Here is a 23,954-nt window from a genome sequence, read left to right on the forward strand (position 1 = left end):
GCCACTGCAGCTGTCACTCTGTCCTCACTCAACAGGCCCCTTCCAAAGACCTGTGTCATTATCGAAAGCTTTGGCTCTTACTTGGGACACCTACCCACCTCTGACTCTCATCAGATGATCCGCATCTCATCCATCAGCTGCTTTATTTTAATTTAAACCCACTGCCCCGCGCCCGCAGTGTATTCTCTAATATCGTTTGCTTGCCCCCTTCTTCATCTTCAGATAACCCCTCGATTTCTTCAGCTGACTGTGCTTTTACAAGCTCTCCTCAGTTGTCCCCTTTCTTATCCGCCAGCTGATGTGCTATCCTTTCCGTTTTTTTCGCATAGAAGAAAGGAAAAACCAGAGCAAATTCTGCTTTTTAAAGAGCTTCCCTTTCTTCCTGCGCGTCAAATTTCGGAGAGGGGTGAGGGGGGCTTGATTCCTCAGGCAAAAGGCAGAGTTGAGCTGCAGGGGCTCTGAGAAGGGGTGAAACACTTCAACGCCTCATTAACAAGCGAAAGGTCTTTTGAAGACCTGTGAAGTACTCGGGTGCGGTGTGTATGTCTGCCGGGAAGGTTGTCTCGGCCGAGCTGACACACACGAGATGGGGGGGCTGAAGCCCTTTGATCACAACGTTGCGCGCCTGGGTCATACGTTGCTCTGCCTTGGCGCCCTGGCGTTACTGCCCTCCTTGTGAAATCACCAATCTGTGAGCATGCGCCGCAGTGTAGAAATGCGATGCATGCTCACATGACTGTGTGACAGTGAGTACCGGTACTCTATTTAGTAACGGAGAAGTGCTGGTACTCTTGAGGGGGGGAAAAAAGAAGTACCGGTGAGTACCGGCCCATTTAAAGCACTGAGACCAGGACATTCCCATCCTCCTTTCCCCTGACGCGAATCTGGGTATGGCTAAAACGTTTTGCGTGAGTATTTTTTTAAAAAACTTGTCGCAGGTACTACCAGCTAGAACGTTAACGGAAAAAAGTCTTCCCTGTAGCAGTTCCTACAAGCTCTCCCAAAGCAATATAAGTATAATAATGTACGTACCTGCGCTACTCAGTCCCGGAGAGGCGGTAAAGCCCCGAATGTGTCGGAGCACAGCCTCCCAAAATAAAAGGCAGACTGCTTGCCCCACCTCCAGGTGTCGTTTGACCCCCGCCTCCAAATACAGGTCAGCCTGACCTCCTCCTCTCCTAGGTGCAGCCTCCCTCCAGGTCAGTGCACAAGTCCTAAAACAAGCATTTGCAATGCAATAGGTCTCGCTTTAATGAAAGTTTAAGCTATTGGCGTTGCAAATAATAATGCATTTGTGAGACTTTCAGTTATTGTATTTGTAAATATAAAAGCCGGTGCCATGCTGCAACATAAAGCGCAGGACCCGTGTTGTAAATATGAAAGCAGGCGCCTTGCTGAAACCTAAAGTCCGGCACCCATGCACATAAGTTATGCAGATGGTGGCCCAAAAAGCTGGCGCCATGCTAATAAAAAAAAAGATAATGGCGTGTACCGTGCTAAGACATAAAGTGCGGTGCCTGAGCATATTTGTTATTGGGGAGGGGGGAAACAAGTGCAAAAATACATAACAAAGCGCAGCTTAAATAGAACAGAAGATAATGTATCCAGGCGTGTGCAGCGTTTATGGTGAGGCAGCCATTTTTAAAGCAAAAACCATAAGTTAAAGCACAGTGTGTCGCTCTGCAGGTGAGCATGTTGTGTGTGCAATAGTAGAAAGTCATTTAAGAAAATAGCGCTGAGAGATTGTAAATAAAACACGCAGAGTAACAATACGTTACTGGGGCAGTCCTCATGGGAGGTTACAACAGGAGAAAAGGACGTAATAAGGAGGGACTACTAAGCCTATTCACAAATCTAAAGCCACCATTTACAAAGGATAGTCAGGGGAGCCAATTGAAAAGATGGGCAGGGAAAAAGTCCATACCTGAATACCGCATGCCTAGAAGAGACCGCGCTAGTATTGCTAAGCCAGTGATGTAAATGGGGGGGAAATAGTGCAGGTACTCATTTAAATATGGCGAGTGGGCGGGGCTTGGGGGTGTGGCTGAGGGAAAGACATGCCGATACTTAAGATAATACTTGCAGCACATACCAAAACAGATGAGAAATTTCTCTCAATAAACAAAGCAGGTTTGGTTACTCATTACTCATTATACACAAGTAAAGCCAAACGCTGCGATATTTAACATTTCCTTGTTTTGTTATATGTGCAACATCCATACTGTTAATTGCGGTTGCTTGGCACAATTCTATATATTCTCGAGGGACACAGAAAGAAACCAGCAGCCATGTACACACAAAGCATTCACACATTTCCTTCAATATAACCTCCAAGAGTGTCTCTATTCTCTCCCCCTTTCTCTTGTTAAATAAGAAAGCCCCATCCCGTCCCTGCCTGCGTGTTGTTGCAGATGGAAAGCAGACAACGTGTAGGTGCTGCTGAAAATGTCCCATGGTTTGGAAATTATACCGGGACGAGTACAGCACATTATTCAGTGGGGCCCAAATTCTTGGCAGGTTGGATGGCGTTCACCCTGTGAAAAAAGTGGGTGGACGCCGTCCTCCCGCGTGTACTCCCGACTCGTGCCCTGCTCCAGGTATAGCATACGTCTCCCCCCTCATATGGCTGACTGCACAGCTGCCAAGTTTTCAGGTTGCTTATGTGTGACATTTCAGTGGCTCCAATGTACTTATGAGTGACATTCAGCTGCCATATGTGTGACAATTTCTCGCCATTAAAGCCATGCAATGAAGTGCATTGAAAGAGCTAATATCAGAAATGGGGAGAGGATGTGGTCTAACTGCCAGGGCGGTCGACCTCAAACCGGGGAGCTGGGTTCGAGGCTCGGCAATGACGCTCAACATTCCTTGATTCTGAAATCACTTATTCTCCCTGTGCCTAACAAAAATGAATATGTCCTTGTGTGAAGCAACTGGTGCTCGTGTAAAGCATTCTGATACCTTTGGGTCAAGTTTGTGTTATATAAAACTGAATAATGTGAAGCCCTGAAGATAACTTCAAACTAATAGAAACTCATGAAATGAAACCTCTTTTAAAGATGACCATACTGTAATACAATTGTGGCAAAGCTTTTCATGGCAATGAAGACGCACAATGAGGAAGTTCGCAGGGTGGATGTGAGGCACTTGCTTAGCCTGACAAGACTTCAACCTTGGGGGGGCGTGGCTTGCGCGCCATAGAGAGAGGACGGCTTCTCTGTGAGCTCTGCTACGGACACTCAGCGCGGATGCCGTGAGAGCCTTTCTCGCCGTTTTCCGAACGGCTGACTGGGCTACAGTGTCGGCGGAAGGTGCGTGGACCAGGAAGACACAGATGTCCGACGCCTTCATGCAGCGAACCGGCATTTATCTGCTCCGGTAATTCCAACTTCTCCATTAACGTGAGCGGCCGCCATTTTATATGCCGACCTCCTGTTTTCACCTATCTTCATACGCTGCCTCTCTTCACATGACTGCCATTTAACTTTTGAAGGAGACACCTGGCTAAATCGTTCTTTTCTGCCAGTCCCTTGCTGTTATCTGCCAAATGCTTCTTGTCTCTCAGCTCCTGGCTCCTTATATTTGATCTATGTGAGGAAATCCGGCCGCCATTTTAGGAGTACCGATTTTGGAGTGTCCTATTTTCCTTCTTTACTGCTTATTATCTTTGCTCAATGTGTTGTTCGGAGGAAATGCCTGACATTATTTTTTTTTGCATATTTTCAACTTTCTTGTTGTTCCTGACCTCTGACCTCTTGCTACTACATTGGTAATGCCTTTTATCTCCTTTGTGAAGATAACACAATCGCCATTTTAGTCATGTTGGTTTTGGAATGTCATCTTCATTTTTATTGCTTTATATGGCGCAAACACCTATAACTTCTCAGCGTTTTTACAGTGTACTGCACCATATCTGGGCTGGCGTTTGTAGATGCTCTCCATATGTTTTGTGGTAATTATTAACTCAGTTTTGCGGATCTTTTTGGACATTCTCAACACTGTGAGTGCCTAAGCTCGCAAGGGTCGTGCATTCCTACCTGACCTTTTTCGTTTGCCTCACCTTACCATTTTTGGTGTGCCTCTATTACTACTTAAGCATCTTCACGCCAGTGCAACCTCTTCACTTTCATAGTCTCCTGCTGATTTCCTGTGAGGCTCTCTTTGCTAGGATTTTATCATCATGGCGAATGACTCTATTAATCCAAAATTGTCTCATACTGGAACTAAACCTAAGAGGCCTAAGAATGACCCGCCTTCTCCCATGAAGTCATCCTCTAATCCTGTTTTGGATACTATTCTTGAGGAAGTGCGTGGCCTTCAACCATTCATGATTGCCACTAATGCGAAGCTTCAGCAGATTGAGGAGCGCTGGGTTATCATGGAAGTCAAGGTTTTGAATCTGGAACAACGTGTTAGCGATATTCAAGATGCCTCATCTAAAATCCCATTATTGGAACAGGAGATCCACAAGCTCAAACTCCACACAGAGGATTTGAAAAATCGCAATCGTAGGAACAATCTACGCGTTTATGGTGTTCCGGAAAATGTAGAAGGATCTGACATGGTGTCTTTTATTCGGAAATTTCTGCGGGAACTCTTGGATCTTCAGCCAACTTTGCATCCTCTTAATATTCAGAGAGCCCATCGTCTTGGTCGTATTAATTCCAACTCTACGAAACCACGTGTCATCATTATGCTGTTCCTAGAATTTACGGAATTAATGTCCGTTCTGAAGGCCGCCAGGATTAAGCGACGTCTCCAATGGTCTGGTCATAACATTTTTATCTCGCAAGATCTTTCATCTGCTACGAATGCCCGACGCAAAGAATTCTTGAATCTTCGACCTCTAATGAGACAATTGAACATCCAATATGGAATCCTGCATCCTTGTTTTTGCAAGATCATACACAATGGCCGTACCAGATCCTTTGATGACCCGCAGAAGCTTCACACTTATCTTCAGAGTGTTTCCCCTTCCAACATGGACACTAATATATAATGTTTTTCCTCCTTTGTATTCTTCGCTGTAACTCTTCTTATTTTCTTTCTTGACCTCTTTTGTTCCTCTTTTTGTATCTTGATCCTCTTCTTGAGGTCTTGCTTTCACGTTCTTATTTCTTTTTGTTATGTTTATGTCCGTTCGTTCTTGGTAGCTCATGGGGTATGTCCCTCTTTCTGGTGCATCCTCGCCTCGAATGTTTTGCTCATTCTCTTTTTCTCAGATCAGACCTTTGTGCCTTGATCTGTTCATTCTCTCTCTTTCTTTACTTGTCTCTTTTTCCTATTCCTTCCTCTTCTTTTTTCCTCCTTCTTCTTGGCTGCTATTCCTTTTTCCCCTTTTTCAGTTTCATTCTAATCCTATACGTTCTCTACTTCTATTCTTGTTCTTCGTGTTGTTATTTCTTTTATTTCTTGATGTATTTGTTTTCAGTATTGTAAAAGTTCTGGGAGTTCCCTTCTTTAATCACTTATGTATTTTTTATCTTCCCTTTTGTAGTTATCTCCTTGCCATGTGTTTGCTCCATTTGTCGCCCATTTTCCCTTCTTACCATCATGTGTAACTTTGTTTCTTGGAACGTGCGTGGTCTTGGTCATCCTGTCAAGCGTCAAAAGGTATTGTCCCATTTATCTAAATTTCATTCACAGGTTGTTTTTCTTCAGGAAACGCACTGTTCGGATGCCGAATCTATTAAGCTAAAGAGGCAATGGGTGGGTCAAGTTGTGTTCTTCCCTGCTGTAAATAAAAAGGGAGGGGTTGCTATATTGTTTCATTAGTCTCTAAATGTTCAGATTCTTTCCTCTCATAATGATGATGAAGGACGTTGGGCAATGGCTAAGGTTGTCATACAAAATAAGACGTTGGTATTACTCAACATATATGGTCCTGTACGCCCTGATCCAAAATTTTGGAAAGGTATTAAAGTCCTGATTTCGTCCATAGATTGCCCTGACTTTGTCGTAGCAGGTGATTTTAACCAGTGGTTAGACCCATTTTCAGACAGATTATCCTCCAGTAAATTTGAACCTGACAAATCCCATAAGAGTTTTCAATCTACCATTGCCTCTCGTCCTTTATATGACTCTTGGAAAATGTGTAATCCGGATTTGCTAGAATATACTTTTTTTTCCAAATGTACATCATACACGCTCTAGAATTGATTACATTATGGTTAGTAAGTCTCTTTTGCCCTCCATTCAAAAATCTGTCATTGGTTCTATATTCATTTCTGACCATGCTCCTGTTTATACTACCCTAGACTTCTCCCTTATTTCTTCTAAATTCAGTCGTTGGAAATATAATTCTTTTCTTTTATCTGATGCCAGTTTTCTGAAAGAGTGTATGGGGTTTTTTACTGAGTTTTTCACTTATAATAATCCTTCGGACACCTCCATTCCTAACACTTGTGATGCCTTTAAGGCTGCTTTCCGAGCATTCACTATATCTTATGTTTCCAAAAAGAAGAAACTTAATAGACAAAAGTACGAAGACCAACTTCAGACCATTAAGCGCCTTGAACATTCCTATTCTTCCTCCAAGTCCTCCTCTGCCCTTCAGGAGCTAATCCTTGCCAAAACAGACCTCAACAAAATTATCACCAATGAAGCCTGTCACACCCTTCTCAAAATCAAATCTAAATTCCACGGTGGCCAGAATAAAGCAGGGAGAATGTTGGCGAACTATTTAAAAATCAAATCCGAACGTAAAACTGTAGGTCCCATATTTAATGAATCCATAAATAAATTAGTTTCGTCTGATGAGGATATCGCTGAAGTATTTCATAATTATTATCAAGTCCTATATACTGATGACACACACCCCTCTGACGAGCACTTATCGTCATTTTTTGACAACCTCCCATCCCCTCCTTCCCTTCCGGATGACTTTGCTCACTTGTACGGGAAATCAGTCTTCAAGAAGTCACGGCTGCCATTAATTATCTCAAAAAGTCAAAAGCCCCTGGTCCAGATGGTTTACCTGTTGAGTTTTATTCTTCTTTTCACTCCTCTTTTGCACCAAAACTCCTTCAATTGTTAAATTCATTTATTTTAGATGCCAAAGCCTCTGGATCCTTCTTGGATGCTCTAATTGTCATTATTCCCAAACCTGACAAAGATCACTCATATTGTAAAAATTACCGCCCCATCTCTTTAATTAATTACGACTGTAAAATTTTTGCTAAAATCCTTGCTTCTCGCCTTGATTCTATTATTCCCCGTTTAATCAAAACAGATCATATGGGATTTGTGAAAGGTAGACTTGCTGCTGACAATGCTCGCCTGTTTTCCAATGTCATTGCTCACAGTAAAAACAAAAGACTGCCAGCTCGGACATTTGGGGTTGTTTATATAGTACTAAAAAGAAGTCGCTAATTAGCATGGGATATAAACTTCTTAGTCAGTATAATGCGGATGACTGCATACGATTGTCACATAAGTGGACGCTAAAACTAGGAATTAATGTGACACCACAGAATATTTCAAACGCTTTCGTCAGCATTAACAAATTAGTACACTCCTCAAGCCTAAAATTACAACTATACAGGACGGTCAGTCAATTATATCATACTCCACTAAAAATATCCAAATGGTCAAAGAATAATCTAAATAATGACCGTACTAAATGCCCTAAATGCGATCTGGTGGCAGCAGATCTTATTCACATGCTTTATTCTTGTCCTAAGCTTGCAAACTACTGGAAAGAAATAGAAAATACTTTAAGTCAAAAACAATTGATTCATACATCACTCTCTGCACCTGTGGTTTTACTTTCTTTACACACGATGGGGAACAATAATATTAGCTGGCTTAATATAGCTCTGTCTTGTGCTAGATTGGTGGTAGCTCGAGCATGGATTTCACCAAACCCACCCTGTAGGACGGAGTGGTTAAATTTACTACACGAAATCTATACTATGGAAAAGGCCCTTGCCAATGGCAGAGGTCGAAAGTCTGTAGCGAAAACTGAAAAAATATGGATTAACTTTGTATAATTCTGAAAAGACACAATTTGTACATAATGTTTTCTCTGGTTTTTTTTTTATATATTTTTTTAACGTATAATGGGCCTTGTCTAGTGCTTGCTGTACATGACTTATCCTGGTTATCACTCAAAACTTGTATGTTTAAGAATATGTATTGTATATACTTTCTTTCTTCAAAAATGTATTTTTTTTTTGACTTGTTTGCCAAATAAAAAAAAAAAAAAAAAAAAAAAGCTCACAGTAAAAACATTAAAGTCCCGTTGGCGGCTTTGTCCTTAGATGCTGAAAAAGCTTTCGATCGTATAAATTGGCAATTCATGTTTTATACCCTTAAATGGTTTGGTTTTGGTCCCTCTTTCATATCCTTGGTCAAACTCCTTTACTCTTCCCCCCGTGCCAGTATTTTTGTCAACAACCAATTTTCTAGGTTTTTTTCATTATCTAGAGGCACGAGACAAGGTTGTCCCCTTTCCCCCTTATTATTTATTCCCTGTCTTGAACCTTTCTTAGAACGTATTCGTTCCAACCCTAATATTACTGGCCTCAAACTCTTATCTACTGAAACTAAATTGTCTGCTTATGCTGATGACGTCCTGATATACATGTCAGATCCTGAATCTTCCCTCCCACACTTTCTAAGTGAAGTACGTTTATATTCCTCTATATCAGGATACAAACTCAACTTGTCTAAAACGGAAGTTCTGCCCCTAAACTCGATCTGTTTCCAATACATGTTTGACAATACGGATTTTGCATGGTGTCCCTCCAAAATCAAATACCTTGGTATATGATTTTCATCTTCGTTAAAGAATACTCTTAAATTAACTTTTGATTCACTTTTTAAGAAGATCCAGTCCCTTCTTCAATGTTGGTCCCCCTTATTCCTTTCCTGGTGGGGCAGATTAGACACCATCAAAATTATGATTACTCCACATGTTCTTTATACTATTTCCATGCTCCCTTTTAAAATTCCCAAATCCTATTTTTCACGTATTAACTCTATTTGTGCCAAATTTTTGTGGAACAACAAACGCCCCCGAATTGCACTGCACAAGTTAATTCGACCTAAACCTGAAGGCGGTGTTCGATTTCCTGATTTCCAACTTTACCACTCTGCCTTCTTGATTAAACAATCCTTCTCTTTGGCATATGACTTCGCTGATAACCCCGTACCTAAATGGGTCCTCCTAGAGCGCTCCCTCTTAAAAGATTTCTCATTTCAACACACTGTTTTCATGTCAAATTGTTCTTTTTTAACCAAATATCCTATTTTGAAATACTCCCACTCACTGTTACATACTGTTTTCTTTTCTACTCTATCACCTCTTCAATGTATTTTATCCTCTACTGTGTGGTACAACAAATTCCTTAGATATAAATGCAAATCATTCTACTTTAAACATTGGAAAGAAAAGAATATCTTTTTTGTACATCAATTTTTTGTTGGTCCATCTCTCATTTCCTTTTCAGCAATGCAAAATTCATTCCATTTGCCTTCATCGTTTCTCCCTGAATATACCATTATAACATCTACCATTCAGTCACATTTATCTTCCTTTTCCTTGCCTGCTGCTTTTCCTTCCTTTATCCCTGCTACCCCATTGTATTCTTTATTTTCTATTCACCAACCCAAGGCTGCTCTTGTTTATTCAATTTTGTTATCAAATGTTTCTGACCGCCCTAAATCGAATGTAGAGAACGCTTGGGAGGCTGACCTAGATGTCTCCCTATCTGTTGCATTGTGGGATCGATTATGGTCCAAACTTTTTAAGGTATCTAATTACTCAATCTTTATTTTTTTATATATCATAGGGTTGTTATTACACCGGTTAGCATACACAAGTTTTCTCATACTTCTTCCTCGTTATGTTGGTCATGCTCCAAGGAAACTGGGACTCTTAAACATCAATTATACGAATGTCCCTCTGTTTTATCATTTTGGACTGAAGTATGGAATATCTGCATGCCAATGTTTTCTTGCTCCACCCCATTATCTTTATTGAATGTTTTTTTAGGTTCTTTATCTGATAATATTGTTATTGTATCCTCATCTGCTAAGTTATTGGACCTGTTTATTGCACTTGCATTCAAAGTTATTTTATCGTGTTGGAAAGATAATTCTAAGCTCTCTGTGCATACTTGGTGGAACTTTATTTGTGATGAACACAGAATTTCTATTGCATCCTCCAATTCTGTCCCCCTAAAAATTAAATCTGATCTTCTTTGGCTCCCGTTCACCACTTATCTTCCTCCAAGTCTCCTACTTCCTTACTTTCTACTAATCCCACGTTTTAATTCTTATCATCTCTTTCTTTTATTCTTTTCCCTCTTTCCTCTCCTCTTTTTTCCCTTCTCTTCCCCTATCCTCTTTCTCTTTTCCCCTCTTACTTATAAAATTATTTATGATTTCATATGACATGTATACGTAGTCTTATGTATTTTTTTTTCTTTTAACATACACAACATGTCTTTTGTATTATCTTTCAAATGATAAATAAAATATTTCTAAACAAAAAAAAAAAAGACTTCAACCTTGGATCAAAACTATGTAGCAGGCACCAAGTAAGTTTTAGAGGCCAGCACATCTGTAAATATACAGAGATTTAAAAAAAGCATGCCTCTGGGCATCAGTACAATATAACTAATAAAAAATGAAATGGTGGTGTAGTATGGTAATGTAGGCTGAAGAGTTGCAGCTAGTCCAGTCCTGAGCTGTCTTAGAGCTCGACTGTGTCTGCCAGCCAGACCGGGGAGGGAATGTCCCCCACACAAGGCCAGGACTTGGACAGAAAATAAACTATGTCACCAGACTAAAAGTGGCCCCCTAAATTAGCAAATCAGACAATGACCATCAGGGCAGTTTTGAACTTGTCAAGACACGCTCATGTTTTGTAATATAGCCTCAGAGACCGACCATATTCAAATGTTCTAATGTATAGAAGACTGCATGCATCTAAGCTTGCTGACTGTAATCGGATATCAGGTAAATCAATGGCAAAGCCCGGCGCTCTAGGCCAATGAACAGCCCAAATACATCAGCCCACACACTGACTTGGCATATGATCTATCATTCGGGAACTGGACTGGCAGCTGGCGTTTTAAGGAAAAAGAAAGCTGCTGGCATGCCAACCCCGCTATGTAGATAAAGGCTCCTTCATTTAAGCACCGGGCATGGTTTGGTAATTATATGAGGGGAATCAACATAAAAACCCAGTGCTGCCCACAAGACCAAACAGGCCCTCAAATAGCCAAAGAAAGTCTGCACACTCGCTGACCTGTGATAATGGCATTTATACTTTAGGAAGGGACTGCATTCACAGCAGGGAAAATGAAGGCTGCCACCCGCTGCCTCAGTGTCTCCACGAGCCAATCAGCTAGACTGCGAGATCACTGTGGAGGGGCACCTTGCTGGTAAAGAACAAACAGGCAAGGTGCCACCCCTGGACCTTCATGAGGTCACTGCCGGATCCTCCTGATTTCCTATTCTACAGGTGGTGCTGACAGACCACGTGCTATGCAGGAGCGTGAGGCCGGCTTGGCTAACTGAGGCCGCCCAAGTATACTATGGTGTTCTAATTAGTTATTTGACACTGCAGATCTGGTTTTAAGGCTGCACATAATGCATTCACTGGCAGTGCACGCTGCAAAGAAAGAGCTCCAGGTTCATTGGACAAGCGTGGCACAAGGTGCATGACTAATGCATTTTAGTTGCGGTGATGTGGAAATCACATTAAAATGCGTTAGCATAACTCCTAATGCGTGATACTTGACAGGGATGACTGTTTATCAGTTGCTCCTCTGGATAAACTGTCCTGACCTCCTGCTGTAGGTGCAGACTACTTTACTCCCCACCATATGTACTGCTCTTCCCCATCCTCCGGTGCAACCTGCTTTCCTTGCTGCCCCTTTCAGGAGCAGCTTGCCCCCAGAGGACCTCTCCCTTCCTCCAAGTGCAGCCTGCTTCCAGTGCAAACTGCGTCCACCCCCCCATCCCAGGAGTATTGTTTTTTATGGGCTATAAAATTGGATGAAGTCGTTAGTCTACATAAAGCTGGAATGGGTGTTTGGAATAATGACCCTTAAAGATCATTATCATCATTTCACTAATGTAGAGGCTTCAGGGCAGTCCCCTGCAGGTCGCATTGCTTCTTACTAGAGTCTCTGAAAAAGAATCGTTGTTCCTTAAGTACAACTCCATAATCGCAATAAACCATGGGTTTCTAATCGTTTCTTTAGTAAGAGCTATTTATATTCAGTGAAAACCACCCCAAGCTTCTATTAACATTGTATTACTGACTTATGTCAGACAAGATTACGTTAGGGGTCAGCCCGTGCAAGATTGTCAGCAGTGATCTTGATCAGCGGTAATATAAATAAATGCTTTATCAATGTAGCATGCCTCAAAGTATATATATATTTTTTTTTATATAGCGCGAACTAGTCCCGAAGGTATCAGAGCGCGTTCCATGAGCACCAGTTGCACACTTTCGGACACATTCATTAGGCTGCAATCGCTTGTTATGTTTGCCTCCCTGCGTATGTTTAGCAGAACACTTCCTGAAGATTTTGATTGTATAAGAATCCTTATGTTTGGTGTTACATTGGCTTCATCATTTGCACATAAAATGCATTTTATTAGGGGACCAGGGGCCTGTGATGACTTAATCACTGACAGCTAACTGTGGTTATCAGACTACACCTGCTGAAGTTGAAATCTCCCACCCACTCCCCTCCCACCAGGGGCCGCAGCCTTCGTCCCCCAAATCCATTGCATTTGTAAGCCTTTCTTAACTTCCTCAGCAGTGCAGATGCGTTACCCTTTTCTCTCCCTGGTGCAGACATACACTTTGCATTCCCAGTCTAGAAGGAACTCTTTTATTTTCGCCCTCGTGTGCCGATGTATTACTTATCCAAAAATGCAGAGGAACACTCTTCCCCTCATGGTGCAGATTACTGTACCCCTTGCTCCAATCCCATCATTCCAATTACTATCCAAAGGCGCCTCTCCTGTTGTGGACAGAATAGAATGTATTTGCAGAAGGTGGCATAATCTGTTGGTTCACAGATAAATGGTGGAAGTAAGTTCCAATGCTTTCTGATAGATAATAGAAAAATTAAAAAAAATCCTTGCAGGTTAGAGTGGGATTTGGAGAAAATGGATTGGTTAACTTGGTTTCCGGGCTATTCCTATATGACTTTTTTTGGTGGCGTAGGAGGTTTATACAGCGCGGGCTAGACTCGAAGGTATCAGAGCACTTAACATGAGCAGCAGTTGCGTTACAGACGGACACATTCATTTTATGTGAGGATTAAGTGATCTGCCCTGACGAGCGTCCCTGACGAGACTCAAGCACAGTACCTCAGCTTCAAGGTCGACCAATCTAACAGTTAGGCCACGTCCTCATTCTGAACATGAGTGGGGTAGGGGCTAGGATGTATTGTGCAGGTGTTTCTGTTTTTAGGTCTCGCTAGACGTACGTAAAAGCAAAGCTTTTGCACGCAAAAGCTTTGCTTTTGCGTACGTCTAGCGAGACAACTAATGTAATCACTTTCAGGGGAATGTAGACAGCAGACTGTCACGAGCGTCTCCTGCCGGAGATTCTACCTCGTGAGCGCGCACGTCGCCGTCCCTCATATTCCCATGCAAAGAAAGGCACACTGAACACACACATGCAGGCAAGAAGGCACACACACACAGGAGCGCACCTACACACATACAAAGCCCCCCCACACCCCCCCCCGCCGACGCCACATACATAGAAGTCCCCCCGCCACCTGCCGCCGCCGCATACATAGAAGGGCCCCCCCTCCCCCTGGCCGCCGCCGCATACATATAAGCCCCCCCCTCCCCCGCCGCATACATAGAAGTTCCCCCCCCCCACCGCCGTATACGTAAAAGTGCCCCCCCAGGTGCCGCATACATGCAAGCGCCCCCCCCACACCATACATGCAAGCGCCCCCCCCACACCATACATGCAAGCGCCCCCCCCTTACCGTGATTCTAAGGTCTTGCAGCCTCCGCGGGGCTCTCCCTCGGGCATGAGCCCCGCGTCACCAGCACTGCTTTCCCGTGGGCGCGTGCGCGGGCTTCCGAAGACGGAAGTCCCGCCCTAAGGAAGGTTTCGCTTTCGGAGCTGGTTTTGCTGGGAGGAGGGGGAAGGAGCCAGGTGCTGGTCCCGCGTTGGCACACTTGTGTTTTCTTGCGAGCGGCGGGAGGTCACTGGACATCCAATCTTATGCTTCAGACTAGGGTTGCCCTACAGTTCCACTGTTCGATGTGCTGCCCTAATGTGCGTACAGGCCCTCTCCGCTACTTGGAGTCCCTGACCTCCTGCTCAGACATGTGTAGCTAACCTCTATTATGGTTTGGCCCTCAAACTCCGAGCTATGTCGATTGAGAACCTTACCGTATCATAGCATCTGTTATTTTGAGCGCCGAGAAACACATGGGTTGTATGAAGCGCTGCATAAAATGCAAAAAACACAGTTGATGGACAGAATGTAGAACAATGTCATACATTCACCCCAGTACAAGGATCTGGGCCTAAATCCATCGTTTTTTTGCACTCCACATCACCCTGGGTTAGACACTGGCTATATGCAAATCAGCTCTGACCACTGGAATCAAGCTAGCCGGGCTGATGAGAGGTGTTACCTCGAAACCGGGCCGGTCCTCGGATGCTTGTTTCCGTTCTGGGAAGGACATGGCTTTTGTAGTTCGGACTGGACTGTTCCCATGGGGCACAGGGTCAACGCTGATTTGCATATCGCCATTGTCTAACCCAGGGTGGTGTGGAGTGGAAAAACGATGGATTTGGGCCCAGATCTTTGGACTGGGGTGAATGTGTGACATTGATCCACATTCTGTCCATCACTGTTGTGTTTGCAATTACCGCTCTAAGTGTACTGGGGATGCTCAGACGTGAGTCCCAGGCACTCCACACCACTGGAATCAAGCTAGCCGGGCTGATGAGAGGTGTTACCTCGAAACCGGGCCGGTCCTCGGATGCTTGTTTCCGTTCTGGGAAGGACATGGCTTTTGTAGTTCGGACTGGACTGTTCCCATGGGGCACAGGGTCAGCGCTGATTTGCATATCGCCATTGTCTAACCCAGGGTGGTGTGGAGTGGAAAAACGATGGATTTGGGCCCAGATCTTTGGACTGGGGTGAATGTGTGACATTGATCCACATTCTGTCCATCACTGTTGTGTTTGCAATTACCGCTCTAAGTGTACTGGGGATGCTCAGACGTGAGTCCCAGGCACTCCACACCACTGGAATCAAGCTAGCCGGGCTGATGAGAGGTGTTACCTCGAAACCGGGCCGGTCCTCGGATGCTTGTTTCCGTTCTGGGAAGGACATGGCTTTTGTAGTTCGGACTGGACTGTTCCCATGGGGCACAGGGTCAGCGCTGATTTGCATATCGCCATTGTCTAACCCAGGGTGGTGTGGAGTGGAAAAACGATGGATTTGGGCCCAGATCTTTGGACTGGGGTGAATGTGTGACATTGATCCACATTCTGTCCATCACTGTTGTGTTTGCAATTACCGCTCTAAGTGTACTGGGGATGCTCAGACGTGAGTCCCAGGCACTCCACACCACTGGAATCAAGCTAGCCGGGCTGATGAGAGGTGTTACCTCGAAACCGGGCCGGTCCTCGGATGCTTGTTTCCGTTCTGGGAAGGACATGGCTTTTGTAGTTCGGACTGGACTGTTCCCATGGGGCACAGGGTCAGCTCTGATTTGCATATCGCCATTGTCTAACCCAGGGTGGTGTGGAGTGGAAAAACGATGGATTTGGGCCCAGATCTTTGGACTGGGGTGAATGTGTGACATTGATCCACATTCTGTCCATCACTGTTGTGTTTGCAATTACCGCTCTAAGTGTACTGGGGATGCTCAGACGTGAGTCCCAGGCACTCCACACCACTGGAATCAAGCTAGCCGGGCTGATGAGAGGTGTTACCTCGAAACCGGGCCGGTCCTCGGATGCTTGTTTCCGTTCTGGGAAGGACCATGGCTTTTGTAGTTCGGACTGGACTGTTCCCATGGGGCACAGGGTCAGCGCTGATTTGCATATCGCCATTGTCTAACCCAGGGTGGTGTGGAGTGGAAAAACGATGGATTTGGGCCCAGATCTTTGGACTGGGGTGAATGTGTGACATTGATCCACATTCTGTCCATCACTGTTGTGTTTGCAATTACCGCTCTAAGTGTACTGGGGATGCTCAGACGTGAGTCCCAGGCACTCCACACCACTGGAATCAAGCTAGCCGGGCTGATGAGAGGTGTTACCTCGAAACCGGGCCGGTCCTCGGATGCTTGTTTCCGTTCTGGGAAGGACATGGCTTTTGTAGTTCGGACTGGACTGTTCCCATGGGGCACAGGGTCAGCGCTGATTTGCATATCGCCATTGTCTAACCCAGGGTGGTGTGGAGTGGAAAAACAATGGATTTGGGCCCAGATCTTTGGACTGGGGTGAATGTGTGACATTGATCCACATTCTGTCCATCACTGTTGTGTTTGCAATTACCGCTCTAAGTGTACTGGGGATGCTCAGACGTGAGTCCCAGGCACTCCACACCACTGGAATCAAGCTAGCCGGGCTGATGAGAGGTGTTACCTCGAAACCGGGCCGGTCCTCGGATGCTTGTTTCCGTTCTGGGAAGGACATGGCTTTTGTAGTTCGGACTGAACTGTTCCCATGGGGCACAGGGTCAGCGCTGATTTGCATATCGCCATTGTCTAACCCAGGGTGGTGTGGAGTGGAAAAACGATGGATTTGGGCCCAGATCTTTGGACTGGGGTGAATGTGTGACATTGATCCACATTCTGTCCATCACTGTTGTGTTTGCAATTACCGCATAAAATGCATCACTATAATTATTAGGCTAGAGTCGGCTAACTGTTGTGTTTGGGTTGAAGGGGGAGCTGAGCCCCTACGCCGTGTTTCACCCGCACACCCTCGCAGCCTGGTGTGTTGCACAGTAGGGCACAGCACCTCTGGGCGGGGACCTCCCTCGGGTCATGGATGCGAGTGGGGGGCGTTCTTTGTCCTGTCATGCCAGGCTGCTGGACCACAGAGCTGCCTTGTTCGGCCCTGCTCGGGGTGCCGGGAGCAGCCTGTGACCAGTGTTTGTGATGGTGTGTGCAGTTGGCTCGGCGCCTGCTGCATGTGCCCTCCGGCAGTCTGCCTCTGCAGAGCCCGCTTGTATCTACAGCACCTCTCCACAGTGAGAGCCTTTGCGTGTTTTCCTTTCTCAGAAGCGTTGCTTTTTGGGCGTGAATGTCCAAATACTGGTTTAACAAACAAAAGCCAAACGGTACAAGCGCGTTGTATTGAATAAAAAAATGGACCATAGACTGTCGTGTTTTTCCTACATCCAGAAAGTATTCTGAGGCAGCGAGTGAGGGGTTGAGCGGGTAGGGAGAGGCATCCCATGATCCAGATACAACTATATGTATATTCTATACCTTCTCGGGTTGCTTATTTCACTCGCCGTCTGCGTGTTTTACAGCAATCAGCTTTGTATGTGGGGCCCTGCCTTGGCACCGGGCCGTGGGCACTTCCTGGGCACCTCACCCACAACTTCGACTGCTGCGGGGAGGGCGGCCCCCCATGCCGCCGAACAGGTTGTTTGGATATGTGGAATCCTGTCGGGTGTGTGCGTGCCCGCGCGTGTGGGGGATCGGCCGGATGCCTTTGCTCCGAATACCTTGGTGCGTTTCTCTACTGTGTGTGTGTGTGTGTGTGTGTGTGTGTGCGCGCGCGCGCACACAGCACCACTCTTTCAGTGTTGGGGGGGAAGGTGGTCTCATTTCTGCGGTGTGTGGCTTGTCTGTTGTTTTGTGTGTGCGGTGTGTTTGTCTGCTGTGTGGGTGCGGCATGTCTGTTTGGTTGCTCTGTGTCTTGTGTCCTTTGTGTGTGCGGTGTGTCTGTATGCAGTGTCTCTTTTGTCTGCTGTTTCTTGTCTCCTTTGTGCCCGCGGTGTGTGGCTGCTGTGTTTTTGCTGTATGAGTGTGTCTGGTCTCTTGTGTGTATCTCGCCTGTGTGTGTGTGTCTGTCTGCTGTGGGGTGGGCTGTTTGCCATGTGTGGTGTCTATCGGCTGCGGGTGGTGCTTGGTCTTATCTGCTGGGTGTGTGCGTGCGTGTCTGTCTGCAGTGTGTGCATGGCGGCACTCTTTCAGTGTCTGGGCTGCCTCTGCTCCTCTCCGGTGGATTTATGGCCGTGTTCAAGGTCCTCCGAGTGATGGCCGCTCGCCCGCCGCGGCCCCGTCTGCTCTCGGTGTATCCCGGCCAGAAGGGACTGTTCTTTGCCTGGGGAGACGCTCCCCCGCGGGAGCAGTGGTGAGCCAAGCCTGGGCTCGTGTAAAGTAAATACCGGAGAAGTCACATGACCCGGCCTGAGAACTGAGGCCGTGCAGCGCTCTCTGCCCTGCCTTTGCGAGGGAGCTATCCCCCAACCCGTGTGTTGGGGAGGTACCCTTCTCTCGGGCAAGGACCCTCCGGCGCCCCCCAGCCCTTCTGTGGGGAGAGGGGACCTGTGATGGGACCCTCGTCTGCGAACAGCCCCGCTGGCTGCGGGGCGAGGGGACCTCTGCGGGGCCGCGCCCTAAGTACATTCGGCGTATCCAGCCATGCAGTGTGAATGACAACCGACATCCTTCTTGGGTCGGGCCTCTTTCTATGGACGGCGTGAACTAACCAAATCTGTGGACTCACTAAGCGTGCCACAAAATGTAACCCACACTAGAGTTGGTGCTTGCGTCCTGTCATGTAGCATGTGTGAGTGATGTAGGAGCTGGTCTTGCCTGTGCATCCTCCAAGGCCTGGGGTGGCAGTGCCGGGTTTCCTTTCCGCAGACAGGCGCAGTTTGTCTGCCTGCTGCAGGAGGGGTGCTCTGGCTCGCCTTCCCTGCAGTATGGTAGAGTTGCTGTGGCGATAGTGTTGGAAGTTGGGATTTTTGGTCCCAAATAGCACAATCCCCTGTCTGGGTGAAGCAGCGGCTCTCGGCCAGATGCGACCTTGGTGTGAACGTCGAGGCTGTAGACCCCAGCGGCTTTGAGACCACTTTCACTGATGCCAAGTCCCCTGGACTTTCTTTTAATTAGTTCACCAGTTTGCTGCCAAGTGAATTTGAGAGTAATAGTGGCAATCATGTTTGAAACTGCATAACGTGAGCGGAATAAGCTTGCAAGCCGCAATCACCCCACATCCACCACATCCACCACATCCACCACCACATCCACCACCACCTCCACATCCACCACCACCGCATCCACCACCACATCCACCACCACATCCACCCTCACCCTCACCCACCCTCAACCCCTCACCCTCAACCCCTCACTCACCCTCACCCTCACCCTCACCCTCACTCTCACTCACCCTCACTCACCCTCAACCCCTCACCCTCACCCTCACTCACCCTCACTCACCCTCACCCTCACTCACCCTCAACCCCTCACCCTCACTCACCCTCACCCTCACTCACCCTCAACCCCTCACCCTCACCCTCACTCACCCTCACCCACCCTCACCCTCACTCACCCTCAACCCCTCACCCTCACTCACCCTCACCCTCACTCACCCTCAACCCCTCACCCTCACTCACCCTCACTCACCCTCAACCCCTCACCCTCACCCTCAACCCCTCACCCTCACCCTCACTCACCCTCACCCTCACTCACCCTCACTCACCCTCACCCTCACTCACCCTCACTCACCCTCACTCACCCTCACCCTCACTCACCCTCAACCCCTCACCCTCACTCACCCTCAACCCCTCACCCCCTCACCCTCACTCACCCTCAACCCCTCACCCTCACTCACCCTCAACCCCTCACCCTCACTCACCCTCAACCCCTCACCCACCCTCAACCCCTCACCCTCAACCCCTCACTCACCCTCACTCTCACTCACCCTCACTCACCCTCAACCCCTCACCCACCCTCAACCCCTCACCCTCAACCCCTCACTCACCCTCACTCTCACTCACCCTCACTCACCCTCAACCCCTCACCCTCACTCACCCTCACTCACCCTCAACCCCTCACCCTCACTCACCCTCAACCCCTCACCATCACCCTCACTCACCCTCACTCACCCTCAACCCCTCACCCACCCTCAACCCCTCACCCTCACTCACTCTCAACCCCTCACCCTCACTCACCCTCAACCCCTCACCCTCACTCACCCTCAACCCCTCACCCTCACTCACCCTCAACCCCTCACCCTCACTCACCCTCAACCCCTCACCCTCAACCCCTCACCCACCCTCACAACACATATTGTGTTACAATAGGTGTCACATTTGCGAAAGATAAAACTATTGGCATTGTAAATAACAAAGCTATTAATTTCGCTATTTTCAAAACAAGCACATAAATAAAAAATGTGTCCTGTACAATACCAATAGCTCAAACTTTCCTAATGCGAGACCTATTGCATTGCTGTGCTTCTCTCCCCTGCTGCACTCTCCTGCTCTCTAGAGATGTGGCCTAACGACCAGAGCTGCCATCTAAGTCACGTAAATACAAAACATGTTGTATTCCAAATGCTATAGGTGTCACATTCGCGAAAGTTATAACTATTGGCATTGTAAATGACAAAGCCATCAATTTAGCAATTTTAAAAACCAACAAATAAATAAAATATGTCATTTACAAGACCAATAACTCCAACTTTTCTAATGCGAGACCTATTGCATTTGCAATGCTTGTTTTTTAATGTAATACATTCACTGTAGTGTTGAATTGTTGACCGAAGGGCTGTGAATGTCTGACAACTTGAATAAAAATTAGTTCTCCCCCCATATAAACTACTTCCCATCTAAATTTTCTTTATGGCTGAAACTGTCACAATTGACTCTGGATTTAATGGTTGTTTCATCATATTTTTCTGATATTCCAATAGGAGCAACGGCATAGCCGTGCACAACATTCTATATTTGAAGCAGTCTGGATGAGACTGATCTCGAAAAGGAAAGGCACAATAAAAACCAACACTCCAATTTCGGGCTGACTCAACCAACAAAGGGGCACTGCATACGGGGAGGCTAGCAAGGGGAACATCCTTTAGAACGCGGTGTTTACACCGCAGTGCCTTTAGAACGCTGCCATTACAACGCAAGTCGTTACTACGACTTGCGCTGAATGGCGCTGTTGGGCAAGGAATGTTGTAATTTTATATTCCAACACCTTCCCTACTGTTACGTGGACTGGTGTTGGAATATAAAATTATAAGATTCCAAAATCCGCGCCGACTTGCGTTGTAAGGCCCGCGTTGTCAAGTACCGTGATCTTTCAGATCGCGTTGTACTGACATACATCCTGCTAGCAATCTGGGGTCCAAAGCGTAATTGGTCATCCAAGGATAAAGATCTTGATCTTTGAGTTTCAAGAAAATTGTCTCATCCAAGAATGTACATTAGATATATAGGCTCTACAATTCTCTTTAAGGTAGCACAGATCTTCGTTAAAAATTGAATGATCAATGTGCCATCAGAATGGGACACATGGGAACAATGAAGTGCAACTATAAAAGGTAATGCCAGAGGGGTAAGATGAAGGTTGACAATATTAGGGTTCTGGGAAGAGCTGTTGAGTACCCACCAAATGGGAAATTTTAGGTTAGAGGGAAATGAAGGACGGTTCACAGATTGAGTTTGATGATAGTTCAATTTAAGTGCTCTGTTGAATACCTACAGAGTCAAGATGATGGATAATAATTGAGTGAGCAACTGTTTCAAAGACTGTGCAAAGGTTGAGCAGCATAAGAACTAATCATCATGCAGCTTGATGGAGGAACTTGTGAAATCCTCTTTTAACTGGCAACAGGGCAGCTTTTGCCCAGGTATGGGATAAACTCAGATCTAGCAGGTTGTTGATCTAAATAACGTCTGACATCTGTCCATTATTTTTTTTCCCTACAGTTTTAAAGAGAAAGGAAACAGGCATAGTGGTGTTTATTTTCAGAGGACTGACTGATTAGCTGAAGTTTTTTTTTTTTAACAAAGGGAGCACTATTACCTGATTTCATGTTTCCAGAACCAATGCTTCTGAGAGTAATTAATAATGCAAGGCTTTGAGTACAGGTGCAATAGTGTCTAATGTCTTCATAATCATTGTTGGATAATGATTTGTCAGGGAGCCACACTTGATAAAAGGACGGGGGAAATAGGTTATTTCCTGAGTGAGTGGAAAAAAAAGAGGGCAATATATTCTGGGAAGTGGGAGAATAACATCTTTATCAAATGATTGAAGCGATCTTCTGATGGATGAATTCCTTGAGGGTGGAGCAAATAAGTCTCTACAAATGTAAAACCCTTCTCTTGAAGAGTTTTTTTTTCTTTTTAGGTCTCGCCTGAGCCAGCGCGCATGTGCCTCACTGCGAGGCTTTTAGTAAGGGCTTTAAACTCGGAGCACACGCTTGTGCGTGTGTTTTTTCTTTTCTTCATCACCCGATATTGGCCTCTGCGTGCATCTTTCTAAGAAAGACAGCACGCAGTTGGCTAAAAAGGCGGGTGCATGTCCCGCCTTCTTTCTCCCCTGGCTTAGGGAACTTGGGAGCGAGCAGCAGCGCGGCTGGGTGCCATCTGTTTTTAATTAGCAGCGGCGGCGCGCAGTGTGCCAGATGGAGGGTAGGCTGCATTCCAGTCTCAGGTTACTTGTTTGTTTACTGTTCTTGTTTTAGGGTGGGTTTTTTCATGCCAGAGTCTTTTCCATGGACCATCGTGCATGTGAGTAAGGACACCCTTCTTGGCACCCATGTCATCTCCCCACTGCTCATATTACTCAGGTCCCACAAACGTTGTGGTCAACCTGGCGCCTATGGGGCCGGTATGAAATTAAGCAGCGAGATTAATTAACGCACGTGAGCAGAGTTTAGTTGGCTTCATCTAGAGAGTTGCACATATAAAGCATGTTGAACATTCAGCATAATTCAGGTTGTGGTTATAAATGTGGCCGATTTACTTTCTTCTACATTAGTCCAGCAGCGGGGACTTGGAAAAAGGCTTGGTTGGCAAGGCTCGCAACTGCAATATCCGCCCACACATCTGCCAAGGGGCATGCGTTAGAATTCATTTGTGCTGATTTGCAATCCCCTCGGGGTGCCTCACCTCTGCTCAAAGGCCTCGCTGCGTGCTGTACTGCTGCGCAGAGGTTCAGCTCACAGGCAGTGTCCTTGCTTGCTGTCTTTGGCCTCTTGCCCTCTGGGAGGGCAGGGCCCTTTCTCTTTACCAGGAACAGGGGACGGAGGACAAAAGTGACGAGAGGGGAATGGGACGGGTGCTATATTACATTTCCAGCCCCTCGTCCGAGCCGAGATGACGAGGGCACAAGGGCAGGCATGTGTTTCTGCTCGCGCATGGGCTGGGAGAAGCTGTGAAAGAATGGTTTGTAGTGTTACAAAACGGGGTCCATTGAAAGCGCGCGGAGGGGAGGGTTCCAAGTTCAAGCCGATTGCCGTATTCGGTGAATGCAGAGTTAAGACCAACTGACACCCTGATCTCTGCAGCGGCCCCTATCTCCATAACCTTCGAATGTACTTATGTGTCGGGAGCCCTCACCAGGGAGCGAGCCTCTTCCCTGGGGACGTATTTAAAGGTTGGGAAGAGGCGGGGGAGATAAAAGCATGGATAAAGAATTATGCTTTTATAGTTGATCTTTTATATGGCACCAACTCACCCACTGCTCAAAGTACCGGCGAGATATGTTATCACTCAGGCGACCTGCGAAGCAGGAGTGGACGCTGGATGTAGCCCGCGGTGCTGTTAACCCCCTGATGTAGCTCATCGGTTTGACTTTGCTTCCTGCACCACCGCCTTGCTGTCCTACCCCCAACACCCAGCTAATGAAGAGCCAGCGAAGTGCGCCGGATTTACTTTGTGTGATGCGCCTAGTATACATCTGTCAATCATTTCATGCACTAGTTGTACTCCGTGGGCGGGGAGGCAACTGCAGCAATC

General features: G+C 46.3%; 1 protein-coding gene across 1 annotated transcript in view; it reads left to right on the forward strand.

Annotated features, from left to right (window-relative positions):
• The window catches only part of LOC144769520 (uncharacterized), a 270,191-nt gene that overhangs the window by 8,927 nt on the left and 237,310 nt on the right, over positions 1 to 23,954 (forward strand). The window contains exon 2 of the mRNA XM_078653661.1: positions 5,498 to 5,613. The gene's annotated coding sequence lies outside the window, so the exon portion shown is untranslated. The remainder of the gene's footprint in view (positions 1 to 5,497; positions 5,614 to 23,954) is intronic.

This window comes from Lissotriton helveticus, chromosome 7 (assembly GCF_964261635.1).
Source record: "Lissotriton helveticus chromosome 7, aLisHel1.1, whole genome shotgun sequence".
NCBI classification, from domain to species: domain Eukaryota; kingdom Metazoa; phylum Chordata; class Amphibia; order Caudata; family Salamandridae; genus Lissotriton; species Lissotriton helveticus.